This window comes from Brachycentrus maculatus, unplaced genomic scaffold, assembly GCF_059751285.1.
Source record: "Brachycentrus maculatus isolate JH-2025_06_01 unplaced genomic scaffold, ASM5975128v1 h1tg000817l, whole genome shotgun sequence".
NCBI classification, from domain to species: Eukaryota; Metazoa; Arthropoda; class Insecta; order Trichoptera; family Brachycentridae; genus Brachycentrus; species Brachycentrus maculatus.
The window spans coordinates 333318-347829 of NW_028281545.1; the positions used below are offsets into that span (position 1 = coordinate 333318).

Below are 14512 nucleotides of genomic sequence, written 5' to 3' on the forward strand. Positions count from 1 at the left end.
TTCAATCTCTTTCATACAATGGTCCATATAGAGATTAAACAACCATGGTGACATTACACATCCCTGCTTTACGCCTTTGGATATTGCAAACCATGATGTAATGTCCCCATTCACTCTTATACTAGCTGTGCTGCCCTCGTAGAGGGAAGCAACTGCTTGTATAAGTTTATTGTCTACTCCATATTTTTCCAGCACGCTCCATAATTTTATCCTATCAACCTTATCATACGCTTTCTGCAAATCCACGAAAGCACAGAAGAGTTTCTGATTTTTAGCCAAAAACTTTTCCGTCAGCATTCGTAGTGCAAAAATTTGATCTGTGCAACCTCTTCCACTCATAAAAGCACCTTGCACATCCCAAATCCGTTCTTTCGTCACCATTCTAACTTTTTCAATTATAATCTTACTATAGAGATCCCTTTCCCTTGAATAGAGGCATGATTACTGCCCGTCTCCAATCCAGAGGTGTGTATCCTTCCTCAAGACACAGGTTAAATAGTCTGTGAATCCATGTGAGGGTGGTCAGTCCACCACATTTTACAAACTCTATAGCAATATTATCATACCCAACAGCCTTACCGTTCCTCATTAATTTTAAGGCATTCGTTATTTCTGACATACTTATCTCACATACCATACCCTCACTCACCCTTGCCTCTATGGGTGTCTCGGTGGAGACATTGCCGTTACTTTCATAAATTTCCATAAAGTATTCTTTCCATCTTTCTTTCACTTCACTTTCATTCGTCAATATTTTACCATCATTTGATTTGATAACTTTCATACCTCCATTTTCAGTCTCATTTTTTGCGTTCTTTACCTCTTTCCAGAAAAGCTTAATGTTTTCTTGAAAGTGGGTTGACATTTTCATACCTTCTTCTCTCTTTAGACGATCTTTCCGTTCTTTTACTCCCATTTTCACTTTTCTCTTACATTCTTTATACCGATCTTTCATTATTTTAAAAAGTTCACTCTTAACATCGTTAACTGCTAACATATTTAGCCAAGCATTCTTCTTCTCAGAGACAAGTCCTTTCATGCCCTCATCCCACCATGCATCTCCTTTTTTTCTACCTTGGATCGCAACTCCACATACACTCTTTGCTGACTCATACATACACGATTTGATGTGCTCCCAGGTATCGTCTACATTCATATCCATATTCCTTACATTCAATCTTTCATTCACTTCCCTTTCATACGACTTATTTACATTCTCGACTTGTAGTTTTTCAATTGTGAATTTCATTGTGAATTTATGTATATAGATATACAGAAATGTGTGCTTTCAATTTTTATTTTTATTTTTTCATTTAACCAGACTGAGCCACAACAACGTGTGGCTAGATACAGCTAGTATTTTTATAAGACCGATTTTATGTCCGCCTCCGTAGTGTAATGGTCAGCAAGCTCGGCTACCGTTCTGGAGATCCCGGGTTCGATTCCCAGGGGAGGTCAAATAAATATAAGTGATTTTTTCACTGTAATATTTATTCAATATTACCCTGGACTGGTACATGAAGCGGAGGGCTCATCACCTTTCCTTCATGTGTAAACGATCAAGATAACACTGGGTTTATATGATGCAGTGCCCTATGCACCATTGGGGTGCGGATAAGGGTTTGAATGAAAATGAATGAGTTTATTAGTTTAATTTGAATACTATGATTTTAGTTTATTTTGAATACTATGATGATAAAACTTATAATCCATACAGATTCGTGATGGTTGTCAAAGCTCAACAGGACTGATGATAAATTACATTCAATATTTTGTATGACTTGAAAAAGAACACATTTTCATTCTTTGTATATATATTTTTTACAGTTGTGTAACACATCTTGCTGTAACCCGAAACATCTTCCATTCTGGTCTCATCCCCCACCCTATTAAAAATGTAAGTAATATTTTTTTAAATTGTAAAATAATAACTATTAATACAAAGATATTTTCTCAGTAAATTCACTCTATGAAATGGCTTGTAATTTTTATCTAGAATCTAGATTATACAATAGATTACCGTGTTACTTGAGCCCAGTACAAAAAAAATATTTAGATCTGTATTTGTTCAACAATAATGAACGAATTGACATATTTCATTGTTTCCCTGACAGGTGACACTTATTGTCACGATACATTCATTATTGTAGACCAAATACAGATTTAAATCTCTTTTTTGTACTGGGCTCAAGTAACAAATCAATGTTCAAGTAGCCTCGTTCTACAGTATATTGTTTTTTTTTAGATTAGTGACATTGACGTCACTAATTGATAAATTACTTTTTAAGACCTTAACCCAAATTAAAAATTCGGAAAAGCGAATAGAAAATGATGTAACACTCTTATTCATTGTTCACTTTGTGTAACACCACTTAAAAACATTTAAGTTTAAACTTTTAACTGGTATTACACAAAGTGAACAACGAATGATGAGGTGAGTGTTACATTACCATACCACAAAGTCAACGATGCTTTTAACACATTGTTTTCGGGAAACACTTGAAAGTGTCTTACATACTGTTGGTAGAGGTTGGTTCTGTTTGCTTACTCTTGGTAGAGCGCTAGAAACGCCAAGAAACATTGTACATTGGAATAAGGTTTGCGGTTACATAATGACATTTTGGAATTTGTGAAAAAGATTTAAAACCCAAAAATGCATCAACGCATATATCGACGGCCCCTACGTAAAGTACTCTATCTGCAAATCTGTTACTTTACAGGAGAGAGCTTAGAACATTTTTCAACATATTTTTTTTTTTATTGATTAACGGTTTTATCTGAAATACTTAACAAGTATTAAACATGCAAAAACACGATAAAATAATGTATTAAATCGTTTTAAAATTTTATGCTTTGTCAAAATTAAGTAGTTCGCGTTTTAGGAGTTCAGTTCATTTCGAAAATTCGATTTAGATAGCGTCTTGTACGCCTGGAAACTAGGCGTAATCTATTTTATGTATATTTTTTTGTTTGTTTATATTTGTAGTTAACAGTCAGTTGATAACATACACCAAATATCTCAAAATTGACAAAAATGTAGATAGAGCACTTTACGTTAGGGCACATGGATATCATGTCAGTAATAGGAATATAAGATGATAAATATGCATGAATGACATAAGAAATAAGGTGTTAGATTTTCTCAACTGTTCCCCACAGATAATTTTTTTTCCGCAAGAATTATAGAAGTGTGCTGGTCAGTTTGTAAAGAGCCATATCCTAAACGTCTTTAATGATGATAATTTAATCACAGACCTGATCTGAAGTATATAAGCTTGTAGCAATTTGATTTCTGATGAAAAAATCTTATATTGTACTATTTTAGTATTTGAAAACCCTTCCCTAATTCAGTTTGCATTTTTTTTTTTACAGATGGGAGTTTGATGGCTGCATTATCAGTTGTTAGAAATGGTGAGATGGAAATGATTTTTTATTATTAGCATAAGAAATGACAAATTAAATCATGCTTGGTAGAATTAACCTTTTAAACGCGTTAACTTTGTTCCTAAGAGACGCTCGTGCGCGGCTGTATTTCGCCGTTTTTTAAATGATTACTTTTATCATGTATTTAGTTATGAAACGATTTATTTTCCTAAACAAAAACGTTCAATGGGATTCATTGTGCCTTTTTGGTACTCTATAATACACTTGTGTCACATTATTCTTGAAGTATATCGTAATATAAACAAATTAGATCGTAACATAAATAAATCAAAGCACGCATCGTGTGTCACTCTTACCCACTGGCGATGCGTAGCATCGAGAGTGAGACAGATATAGGGCATGATTATGGCGCGGACTAATTACCGACAGCAAGGAAAATCAGGGATCTGATGTTTTATTTATCCTTGTGATGTTACAAATTATTAGTCAGATATTTCAACAGATGTCATAAGGCCGAGGATTGACGTATTATTTTATCCAAAGTTCCACACCATGAAAAAATCCCTCCAAGTTGAACTGAGGTTCGAAACTTGGAGCAAAGTGAAAACACAAACGCTTATGTCAGCCGCGTATGGGTCATGTTTTGTTAAAACACATACGCTTATGCGAGCCGCGTGGATCCGGTTAAAAAAGAAAAAATGTCTTTGCAGTATTCTCCATACGTTCGCCCATACAGCAAGAATATGTAACTCTTTTTTCATATCTCGACATTGACAAATAAGAATTTGGAAGTCTGGGTATTTACAGGGCTTATGCCTCGTGATAGTCATAGGTTGGTTATTTATATCAATGATTTATATATTTATTTTTAAATAATTTGTATTCGAAGACAATAAAAAGTAAATTTTTTCTATGATGAGAAATTCACAGACCTGTTCTGAACGCCTGTGTCGATAAATAGTTTTCTGATATTAAATGCACGACTGCTCAATGTTGGTATATTTTTCAAATTGTGTAATCAATTTCTTCTTATTCTCAGGTTGTCGACCACAATACACAAGGATATTAAAAATTTCCTGCTGTTGCTGCTGCGTAAATTAATTATGTAAGTATTTCCTAAATTATTTTAACATTTTACTACGAATAAACGCATCAATATTCTCGTTTTTTGACTTTGTGATCACCCTGTGAATCTTAGAGAAAGCTTGTCCACCCAAATAATCTGGAATATCTTTCCCATGTAAGAACTTTCAATTGTTATCTTGAGCGGTTGATACCCCCCCTCCCTTCCAGCACAACACGTGCCCCTCCCAGGCCCCCCCGCCTCCCTCGGGAGGTTTGGGGGCCTGTGACGGTGTGGGCGGTGCAATGGAAGCAGAACAACTCTCCGGAGTGGCTAAACGCTGTCCCGGGACCTCTATCTCTATGTCCCAGCGGGATACGCTACGTCATTCTGGATACAAACATTTATATAATATATAGCCGTTATGATTGGATTAGTCCGCCTCTGTAGTGTAATGGTCAGCACGCTCTGCTACCGTTCTGGAGGTCCCGGGTTCAATTCCCAGGGGGGGTCAAATAAATATAAGTGATTTTTCACTGTAATATTTATTTAATATTACCCTGGTCTGGTACCTGAAATGGAGGGCTGATAACCTTTCCTTCATGTGTAAACAATCAAGGTAACACTGCGTTTATATGACGCAGTGCCCTATGCACCATTGGGTTCGGATAAGGGTTTTCTCTTTTTCTCTCTCTATGATTGGATAACTTAACTCAAGAGTTAAATCATTCTATTACCTCATGTGTATTGAAAATACTTTTGTTTATTTGGTATGTTTTAACACATTGCTTGCGGGAAATGCTTAAAAGCGTCATTTACACACTGTCGGTAGAGAGCGGGAGACGCTTATAAGCATTCTATTTGCTTACTTTTGGTAGAGCGCGAGATCCTAAAAAACATTATACAGATCGGAATTGGGTTTGCGGTTACTGTTAACCCTCCCTTCCCGGTGTTGTGTACCTTTTACACATTGCTTCTAATAACCATAATATCTCTATAAATACAAGGTTAATATTTTAGGTATTCCTCCATAACATATTTACGCATTGATTTAAAATATAATATTAATAATCAGAATTTATCAGGTACATTGGATGGAGGTGTTTTGTGAATATCGGAAACAAATTCGCGTATAAACAGCGCGTGAACAGTGTTCAGGAACCGCGACACTATATTCGCATCTCACTCTTGCATACTTGCACTGTGCAATCGTGAGGAGCTCAAAGCTCAATGTTCTTTGGCTAGCGGCAGTAGTTTTTGGACATCCGACAAAGGTGGACCTATGCCAGATGGTTTTTTTTAATGTTTTCAGCAAATAAATCTAAATTATTATAATTTTTGACTTCATTTATAATTAATTTAGGGGATTAGCTATGAATGTCTGTATTTTTCCTGTTTCAAATTGCTAATCTTTGATTGTGTAGTGACTACCCAACACCGGGACGCGCATTTTATTTTAGCACCGGAAGGGAAAAGTTCATAATAATAAGACTTAAGGGATTAGTATACGACCCTGATTAGTATACTAATTAGGATCGGGGTTGATAAAAAAACCGCCTGATAACAATGTGTGTTTATCATTACATTATCGTGGTGTTTTTTCGTGGTGATAATTACATTATCGTGGTGTTTTTCTCTCATAACTAATGTTTTATTTTTCTTCCAGATGTTTCCATCAGCATGCATGCCTAAGGAGAATGTCAATTACAAGTAAAGCAAGTCACCAAACTTATGTATGAGCTTTTTAATGAATAAAGTTATGAATCTTATGTATGTGTTTCATTATTTTTTATTATGCTCTTTTCTTATCTGTTCCATTTGATTTGATAATTATGATTATCACACCCCGTGGGTGTCATCATCCCCCTTTGTAGTGTAGTCAGTGTCTTGTTTTCTGTCCACAGTGTACAGAGTTCGATTCCCAGTTGGGTTAACATATTTGCTTTTATTATTGCATTGTTTTAATGCAGTGGCTCTTACCACTGTTGTGCATCGATAAAATATTAAAAATTAATCATTAACAAATATCGCTCACTCCTTTCAAGAACGTCATAAATCAAAAATCGACAATTTCCAGTTGTGCATGTTTTCGGAATGCCCAGAAAATGTTTTATGTCCCACCAAAAGAGGCATGTTTTTAGCTTAAAATTTACCCGCTACAGGGCAGAAAATGTTGTTTTTGCATTTTGAAGAAAAGGTATTGTTTAATTATTTTTTTAAATATATTAAATATTTTTCAAATGAAGAAAACACATTCTGGTTTTACCTAAGAAGATGTGTTGCACAGTAAAGAGTTCAAATGTGTTAAATTTTTAAACTTTAAAAACGTTCTCCTGAAAAATCGAGTTTTTTGATTTATGACGTTCTTGAAAGGAGTGAGCGATGTGTACACCAAGGGTTAAAATGCAGGGATTTGTGACAAATAACATACAGTCAACAGTGGAGCGACCTAATCTAACTGCTTTTTCTTTATCAGCTGTCTCTCCACTGCTGTCATTTTCTATTGACTTGAAACGTCTGTAGTTTGGGGTGTTTTTGACCCATTTATTATCCGCGATGGGGTCAGTGTCATCAGCCCACTTTTTTAGGGCTGGCCTATTCCATGTCCCATGGTCTCCACTGCAGAACCCTGGATTACCTGTCCATTGCCACTAGTTTTATCATCACGGTCCATTACATCAACAACCTTTGTCCAGCGTCTGATTTATTCGTTTCTCATAACTATCGACGGTAAACTGCACCCAATGGTGCATGGGGTACTACATCAAATTGACGCAATGTTAGTTAGATATTGGATCCGTGAAAGAAGGGGAAACAGTGTTGCCATCCGACAACAATGAATTTTATAATGTATTTATAGATTTCGCGTTTGATTTGTAGAACTCCATTTCAATTTATGTATTAAATTTTGAATCAAACACTGATTTTTTGAGTCTACGAAGTTGTATTTTATTGTTAAAAAAACACTCAAATCTATTTTGTAAGGATTGTTTCGCCTAGCTATGGCATTTTCAAAGGAGTGTGAGGGACCATCAGTCCATTTAATCTTCACATTCGTTTGAAAATGCCACAACTAGGAGAAACAATTGTCTAAAAATAGATTTTTATGTGTTTTTTAACAATAAAATACAACTCTGTAGACTCAAAAAATCAGTGATTGATACAACATTTAGAACATAAATTAAAAATGAAAAAATCACTTAAATTTATTTGACCCCCCCCGGGACCTCCATAACGGTAACCGAGCGTGCTGACCATTACACTACGGAGGGTAATTTAAATCAATATTATATTTTAAATTTAAAAAAAAACTACTCGCAGACAATCGCTGTGGCGTAATTGGGTAGACGCTCGACTGCAAAACTGGCGTCGCGGGTTCCATCCCCGCCAATTGCAAAATGAATTCCAGAAATATTTATTTTCAGTTGGTCTGGGTGTTTGTGATGTTTCTTTTCACATCTGCTTTCCTTATCTTCACTATTCTACCTGCAGACAAGCCTCTAAAATATTCCTTTAAAAAAAAAATGCATACATACGTATACAATGTACATATAGCGATTGTTTTTGCCTAGAATTTTCACTCAAGAATCACATGAAATTAAGGCAACCCACTCGAGTAGGAACAGACTATAAAACTCAAAAATTGGAGCCTGATAACATGGTAAGTGGTGTTGCATAAGCTGTAGCTAGATTTCAGAGATACTTGGATGTTGGATAACTCAAAAACATACAGGGTAGCACAAAATTAATCATTCTATCGGAAGATGTTATAATTTGCAAATGGCATCGTTCATATTTACATTTATGGACTAGACAGCTGCAGTATACAAACCGATTCAGAATGGCGCAATTTTATTTTTATTTTTTTTAAACCCTTATCCGCACCCCAATGGTGCATAGGGCACTGCGTCATATAAATGCAGAGTTATCCTGATTGTTCATACATGAAGGAAAGGTGATCAGCCCTCCGCTTCAGGTACCAGTCCAGGGTAATATTGAATAAATATTACGGTGAAAAAAACACTTATATTTATTTTACCCCCCCTGGGAATCGAACCTGGGACCTCCAGAACGGTAGCCGAGCGTGCTGACCATTACACTACGAAGGCGGACAAATGGCGCAAAATTAATCATGGAATTTTATTTTTGAATACTTTTTTTTATCTAAATAAAAAAAAATTAAGAGACGGAAATCTTTATTTGGACCTTAAGGGTGGTGACTGACCGGAGCATTACGTCGTAACATTGCTCGCGGCGAGCATCAGCGAGCATGTGAAACTATGGATGAAGCGCTCGGCTCGCTGTACTGACTGCCTGAATGCTCGCATCGTAACGTAACGCATTACAGCCAAATGGCTCCGGTCAGTCTCCACCCTAACAATTTTTTTGTTAGGTGGAAAAGATGAAAGCTGTCGAGTGGCTGCCGCCAGTGTTGATACTCATTTATGCCCGTTTTATCAATCCGTTTGTATACTGCCGCTGTCTAAATCACAAATCGCTCACTCCTTTCAAGAACGTCGTATATAAAAAAAACTTGATTTCTCAGGAGATCGTTTTTAAAGTTTAACAATATAATGAAATGTATTCAAAATAAATATCAAGCCATTATTGAACTTTTTACTGTACTACAGATCTTTTTAGGTAAAACCTGAATGTTTTTTCTTAATTTGAAAAATATTAAGTATATTTTAAAAAAATAATTAAACAATACCTTTTCTTCAAAATGCAAAAACAACATTTTCTGCCCTGTAGCGGGTAAATATTAAGTTAAAAATATGCCCCTTTTGCTGGGATATAGTACATTTTCTGGGCATTCCGAAAACATGCTCAACTGAAAATTGTCAATTTTTTATATATGTCGTTGTTGAAAGAGAGCGAAATGTCAAATATGATTGACGTACGACCCGTTTGCCAAAATTATAACATCTTCCGATAGGGTAATTAATTTTGTGCCACCCTGTGCATACATATATTAGTAAAAAATATGTGTATGAAATGTTATGTGATTCCTTTAAAAGATAGATTTTTCATTATAAAAACGCCGCAACACCTACTGATATAACTAACTAACTAACTAACCATCACGCCGCTTCCCCGCAGGGGTAGGCAGAGAGAATTGAACGCCACACCACTCTGTCTTTGCAAACATTCTTTGCCTCTTCTACATTCATGCATCTCCTCATACATACCCGACGATTATTACGACTCCTGACCCGGCCGCTTTCAAGTATTTGACATACCTGATTGTGACAAGTTTTCCTCGGTCGTCCTCTGCTTCTTTTTCCAACTACATTCGCCTCATAAATTTGTTTAACCGTTCTTTCTTCACTCATACGCTCCACATGTCCAAACCATCTCAACACACTGATATTCTCTTTATAAATGTAGGATTCCCAAGGATGAACTCATGTCCATACTATGACCATGTTCAAAGGAAATCTTCATTCTTCAAACCCTTATCCGCACCCGATGGTGCATAGGCCACTGCATCATATAAACGCATCTTTCATAAACATTATCTTGATCGTTAACACACAAAAGGAAGGTGATCAGCCCTCCGCTTCAGGTACCAATCTAGGGTGATATTGTATAAATATTAGTGTGAAAAAATCACTTATATTTATTTGACCCCCCCCCCCGGGAATCAAACCCGGAGCTTCCGGAACGGTAACCTAGCATGCTGATCATTACACTACGGAGGCGGACAAGGAAATATCCCACCAAAGATACGGTAAAATACAGTTAAAATGTAGTGGATTTTAATTGAGAACCACTGATGAATACATTCCGTTTAATGAAATGTTTGAGTAAGGCAATACATCGCAAAAAAGCACCTCAGGCTTTTTGCATCTGGAAAACCTGAAGTAAATTTTTGAAGAACTTAGGGGAGCTGAACCTTTTCGGTGCATTTAAAACGAAAATTTATTATAGTATTTTGTTTTCAAATTGTCAATCACTTTCACAATATTTTGAATGTGTCCAAATGTTCACAAATCTTTCTTAATCAAACATAGATGGCTCTAGTGAACTCATATACAGCGTTGTGAGATTAATGATAAGTAGGAGTTCTAAAAATTTAAGCAGTGTGGTTGTCAATCGTGGGTAGAATGGTGAATGTTGCATGTGTGTAAAGTGATCACTTAACCAGCCTATGAAAGGTCATTAGCCCTGGTAATACCCAGACTTCTATATTCTTCTTCACCCTTGTTCACATGTCAAATATGTGTTTTGAAATTGGTGTTGGTCATAGAATGAAGTCATTTTCTATGTCCAATAGTCTCTGCCTCCGTAGTGTAATGGTCAGCACGAACGGCTACCGTACTGGAGGTCCCGGGTTCGATTCCCAGGAGGGGTCAAATAAATACAATTATTTTTTTCACTATATAATATTTATTTAATATTACTCTGGACTAGTACCTGAAGCGGAGGGCTGATCACCTTTTCTTCATGCGTTAACAATCAAGATAACATAGCGTTTATATAATGCAGTGCCCTATGCACCATCGGGTGTGGATGAGGGTTTGAAGAAGAAGAAGAAGTTTCGGCTACAACCTGTTGCCCTCTTCTGGGTTTATTTTATGAAATATGACATAAAATAAACCCTGAAGAGGGCAACAGTTGTTGCCGAAACTAAACTAAAACTAACTAACTAACCATCACGCTGCTTCCCCGCAGAGGAAGGCAGAGAGAATAGAACGCCACACCACTCTGTCTTTGCAAACATTCTTCGCCTCTTCCATGTTCATGCATCTCCTCACACATACCCGCCGATTATTACGACTCCTAACCCGACCACATTCAAGTATTTGGCATACCTGATCGTGCCATGCTTTTCTCAGTCTTCCTCTGCTCCTTTTTCCAATGTAATTGGAAAAAGGAAACTAGTTGCCGAAACTAGTTGGTTTTTTATAAAAATGTGAGTGGATCAAAGTCTTTTTATTTCTCGAAATAATGCATCTCATCACATTCACGAAAAGAGTTTTATCTGATTGTCACAAAAGGTTGGTTGCCCCTCTGTCTGAGTCATAAATTGCCGAGTGATGCAAAGTCATCGAGGCCTCTGAGTTATGAGGTTCTAAATCAGGAAAATTAATGTCTGTCTGGTCGGAGAGTAGGCTGTATAAACACTACTGTCCCCTGCATAATACGCTATCATTAGTCAACCTAATTGGAGGTTGCGGGTCGCGGATAAACTTTGGGAATTTACGATATGGGCGGAACACCCGACCGAACCATTTATGCATTATTATATATTATGCTCAGCATTTTTTTGTCTAGACCAAACTAAATAATACACCGCTGCCATATACCGTACATTATTTTAATTCAAGTTCCGTGCTGTTGCATAATTTATTCCTATACGCTCAGATATATTATTTTGTAATTTATATTTGAAGCACTAACTTTGTGATTTTTCTTTTTATTATTAAAATATAACTTTGTTTTAAAATCACTATGAATATTTTATTATAATATGTACCGGTTTCGAAGCTAACCGCTTCTGTATCAAGACTGATTAATACTAAAATTAATAAGTTTTTCTAGTATTTCAATCAGTCTTCGAAATCGGTAGACATTGAAATTAAGTTATAATAAAATATTTATAGTGAATTAAAAAACAAAGTTACATTTTAATTATAAATTTAATTTAATTTTATTCTCTATCCACATTATCAAGGTGGATTATGTATTTCTAATAGTAGTACCTCCATAGTGCAGTGACCACGCTTGTCTATCATATCGGTGGTCCTGGGTTCGATTCCCAGGGGTTTTTTCACTATGATATTTATTTAAGTTTAGCGAGATATACAGAATTAACAACCTGTCACTGGCTGGTTTCAGTTATCACTTTATACACTGTGTAACATTCATCGTTCTACGCATGACTGATAGCCGTATTACTTAAATAGAATGAATTATAATTCTTTCTTCTTCTAACCCTTATCCGCACCCAATAGTGCATAGGGCACTGCATCATATTGACGCAGTGCAATCTTGATTGTTACTTACATGAAGGCAAAGTGGTCACTCCTGCGCTCCTGGGACCAGTCCAGGGTAATATTAAATAAATATTTAGTGTAAAATCACTGATATTTATTTTCACCCCTTCTGGGAATCGAAGAACCCGGGACCTCCAGCACGGTATCTAAACATGCTAACCATTACACCACGGAGGTGGATAGAAGAAATATAGAGGTCTGGGTATTTACAGGATTAACCTGTCACTGGTTGGTTTTAGTTATCACTTTAAACACTGTATAACATTCATTATTGTACGCATGACTGACAACCGCATTCATCGAATTGAATGAATTAAAAAATAAATTACTTAATTATATAAGTGTAGATTGAAATGTGTCTGCCTCCATAGTATCTCTTTCTCTTCTTCTCCATAGTGTAGTGGTAAGCCCGTTTGGCTAACATAATGGAGATTCCAGGTTCGATAAGAATTGGTGATTTTTCACACTAATATTTATTTGATGTTACCCTGGACTGGTATCTGGAACGCAGGACTCATCACCTAGCCCATATAATAAATGATGGAATAAATATTGCATCAATTTGGTGCAGTGCCTTATGCACTATTAGGTGCGGTAAAGGGTTACTTGAAAAGTATTATTTCATCGTTTTAAAAGTCTTGCATCTTGCTTTGTAATTGGATTCTTGTTTCATATTTTTAAAAGTTTCTCTTTAAGTCACAACAGACCTAATATGGTCGCAGGGATATAAGGGATGCAAGATCCTTTGACCCCCAAGGGAAAAAAAAAGTTTCTCTTTTTTTCTAATCTTATTCATACCCAATGGTGCATAGGGCTCTGCATCATATGAAAGCAGTGATATTTTGATTGTTAAATACATACATAAAGCAAAGGTGATCTTCCCTGCGCTTCAGATACCAGTCCGGGGTCAAATATAAGAGTGAAAAATTCTCAGGACTCGTATCGAACCTGGGACCTCCAGCACGGTAGCCAAATACCTTTACAACTGTACCATAGAGGCGGAGTTGTTAAATCTTTCAGGTCTCTTGTTTGTTGTTTTTCTGGAAGTCTTTAAAGGTCCTAAGTATTGGGGAAAAAAGGAAATAAATTAAAACAACTTGATTGTGTTTATTAATTAATATATTGAAACGATCATACAGTTTATGTATCCAGTCTTTGTCAATTGTTATTATGGTTCATTCCATTATTCTGTTTAACAGTTATATATTTGAATATACACATGATACGGGGTGCCCAAGTGATGTGATAAACATTTTTAAAACAAATAATAGTCACATTTTAAAATTGACGATTCGAATAATGAACAGTTTACTTTGAAGATAAACAGAATATTGGGATTCCTCCCACATTAAATAAATAAAATAATGCGAAATTTATAAATTAAATCATTATACAAGATTAAAAATTATAAACACTTAAAACATAAAATACACTAAAATTGTACAAAGTATAAGAAAAAAATATCTGTAAAGAAAGTATAACTATAGATTTATTTTAGGAACCAAAACAATAATAATATTAAACAAGAGGAATTCAATTTCAGTTTTTCTCGGGATAATTTTATTCTGACAATTTTAGAATTTTTCTAAAATAATTATTGTAGGGCGACACAAAAACTAAGGATCGAATGACATTACTCTTTGTAATCCGTTTGCGGTGAATTCATTTTTACAGTTTTCTATATTAAATGACTAGTTCAATTTAATAGTCATTATTTGGTGGGGTTTGAGACTAACAAATTCACATCCGAATCGTAACAAACACTTAATTTGCATTCAATCTTTTTCTAATGAGTTAATAAATCTCTTGTGTGAATTACTCGTAGGCCTAGAGCTTTCGTATATTATACATAACAGTAACATCAATGAAAAATAATTACACCAATAAATAATAGAAATAAGACAAGCTTACACAATCAAAAGGTCTTACGGTCTAACAAGAAACGCATCTTTATTTAAAAATAAAAAAAAACATGTACTCAGATACTGTTGTTTCACTAGAAAATCGTTAGTAAAATACATACTATCATTAGAAATTTCAACGCATTACCAAATAGTTACTTATA

The 14512-nt window shown here is 35.5% G+C and overlaps 1 long non-coding RNA gene across 1 annotated transcript; it reads left to right on the forward strand.

Annotated features, from left to right (window-relative positions):
- The first annotated feature begins 1757 nt into the window (after positions 1-1757).
- Positions 1758-6216, forward strand: LOC148300140 (uncharacterized). Its single transcript, XR_015838972.1, has 4 exons — positions 1758-1897; positions 3373-3411; positions 4424-4489; positions 6114-6216. It is a non-coding gene; the product is annotated as an uncharacterized LOC148300140 (long non-coding RNA).
- The last annotated feature ends 8296 nt before the right edge of the window (positions 6217-14512 follow it).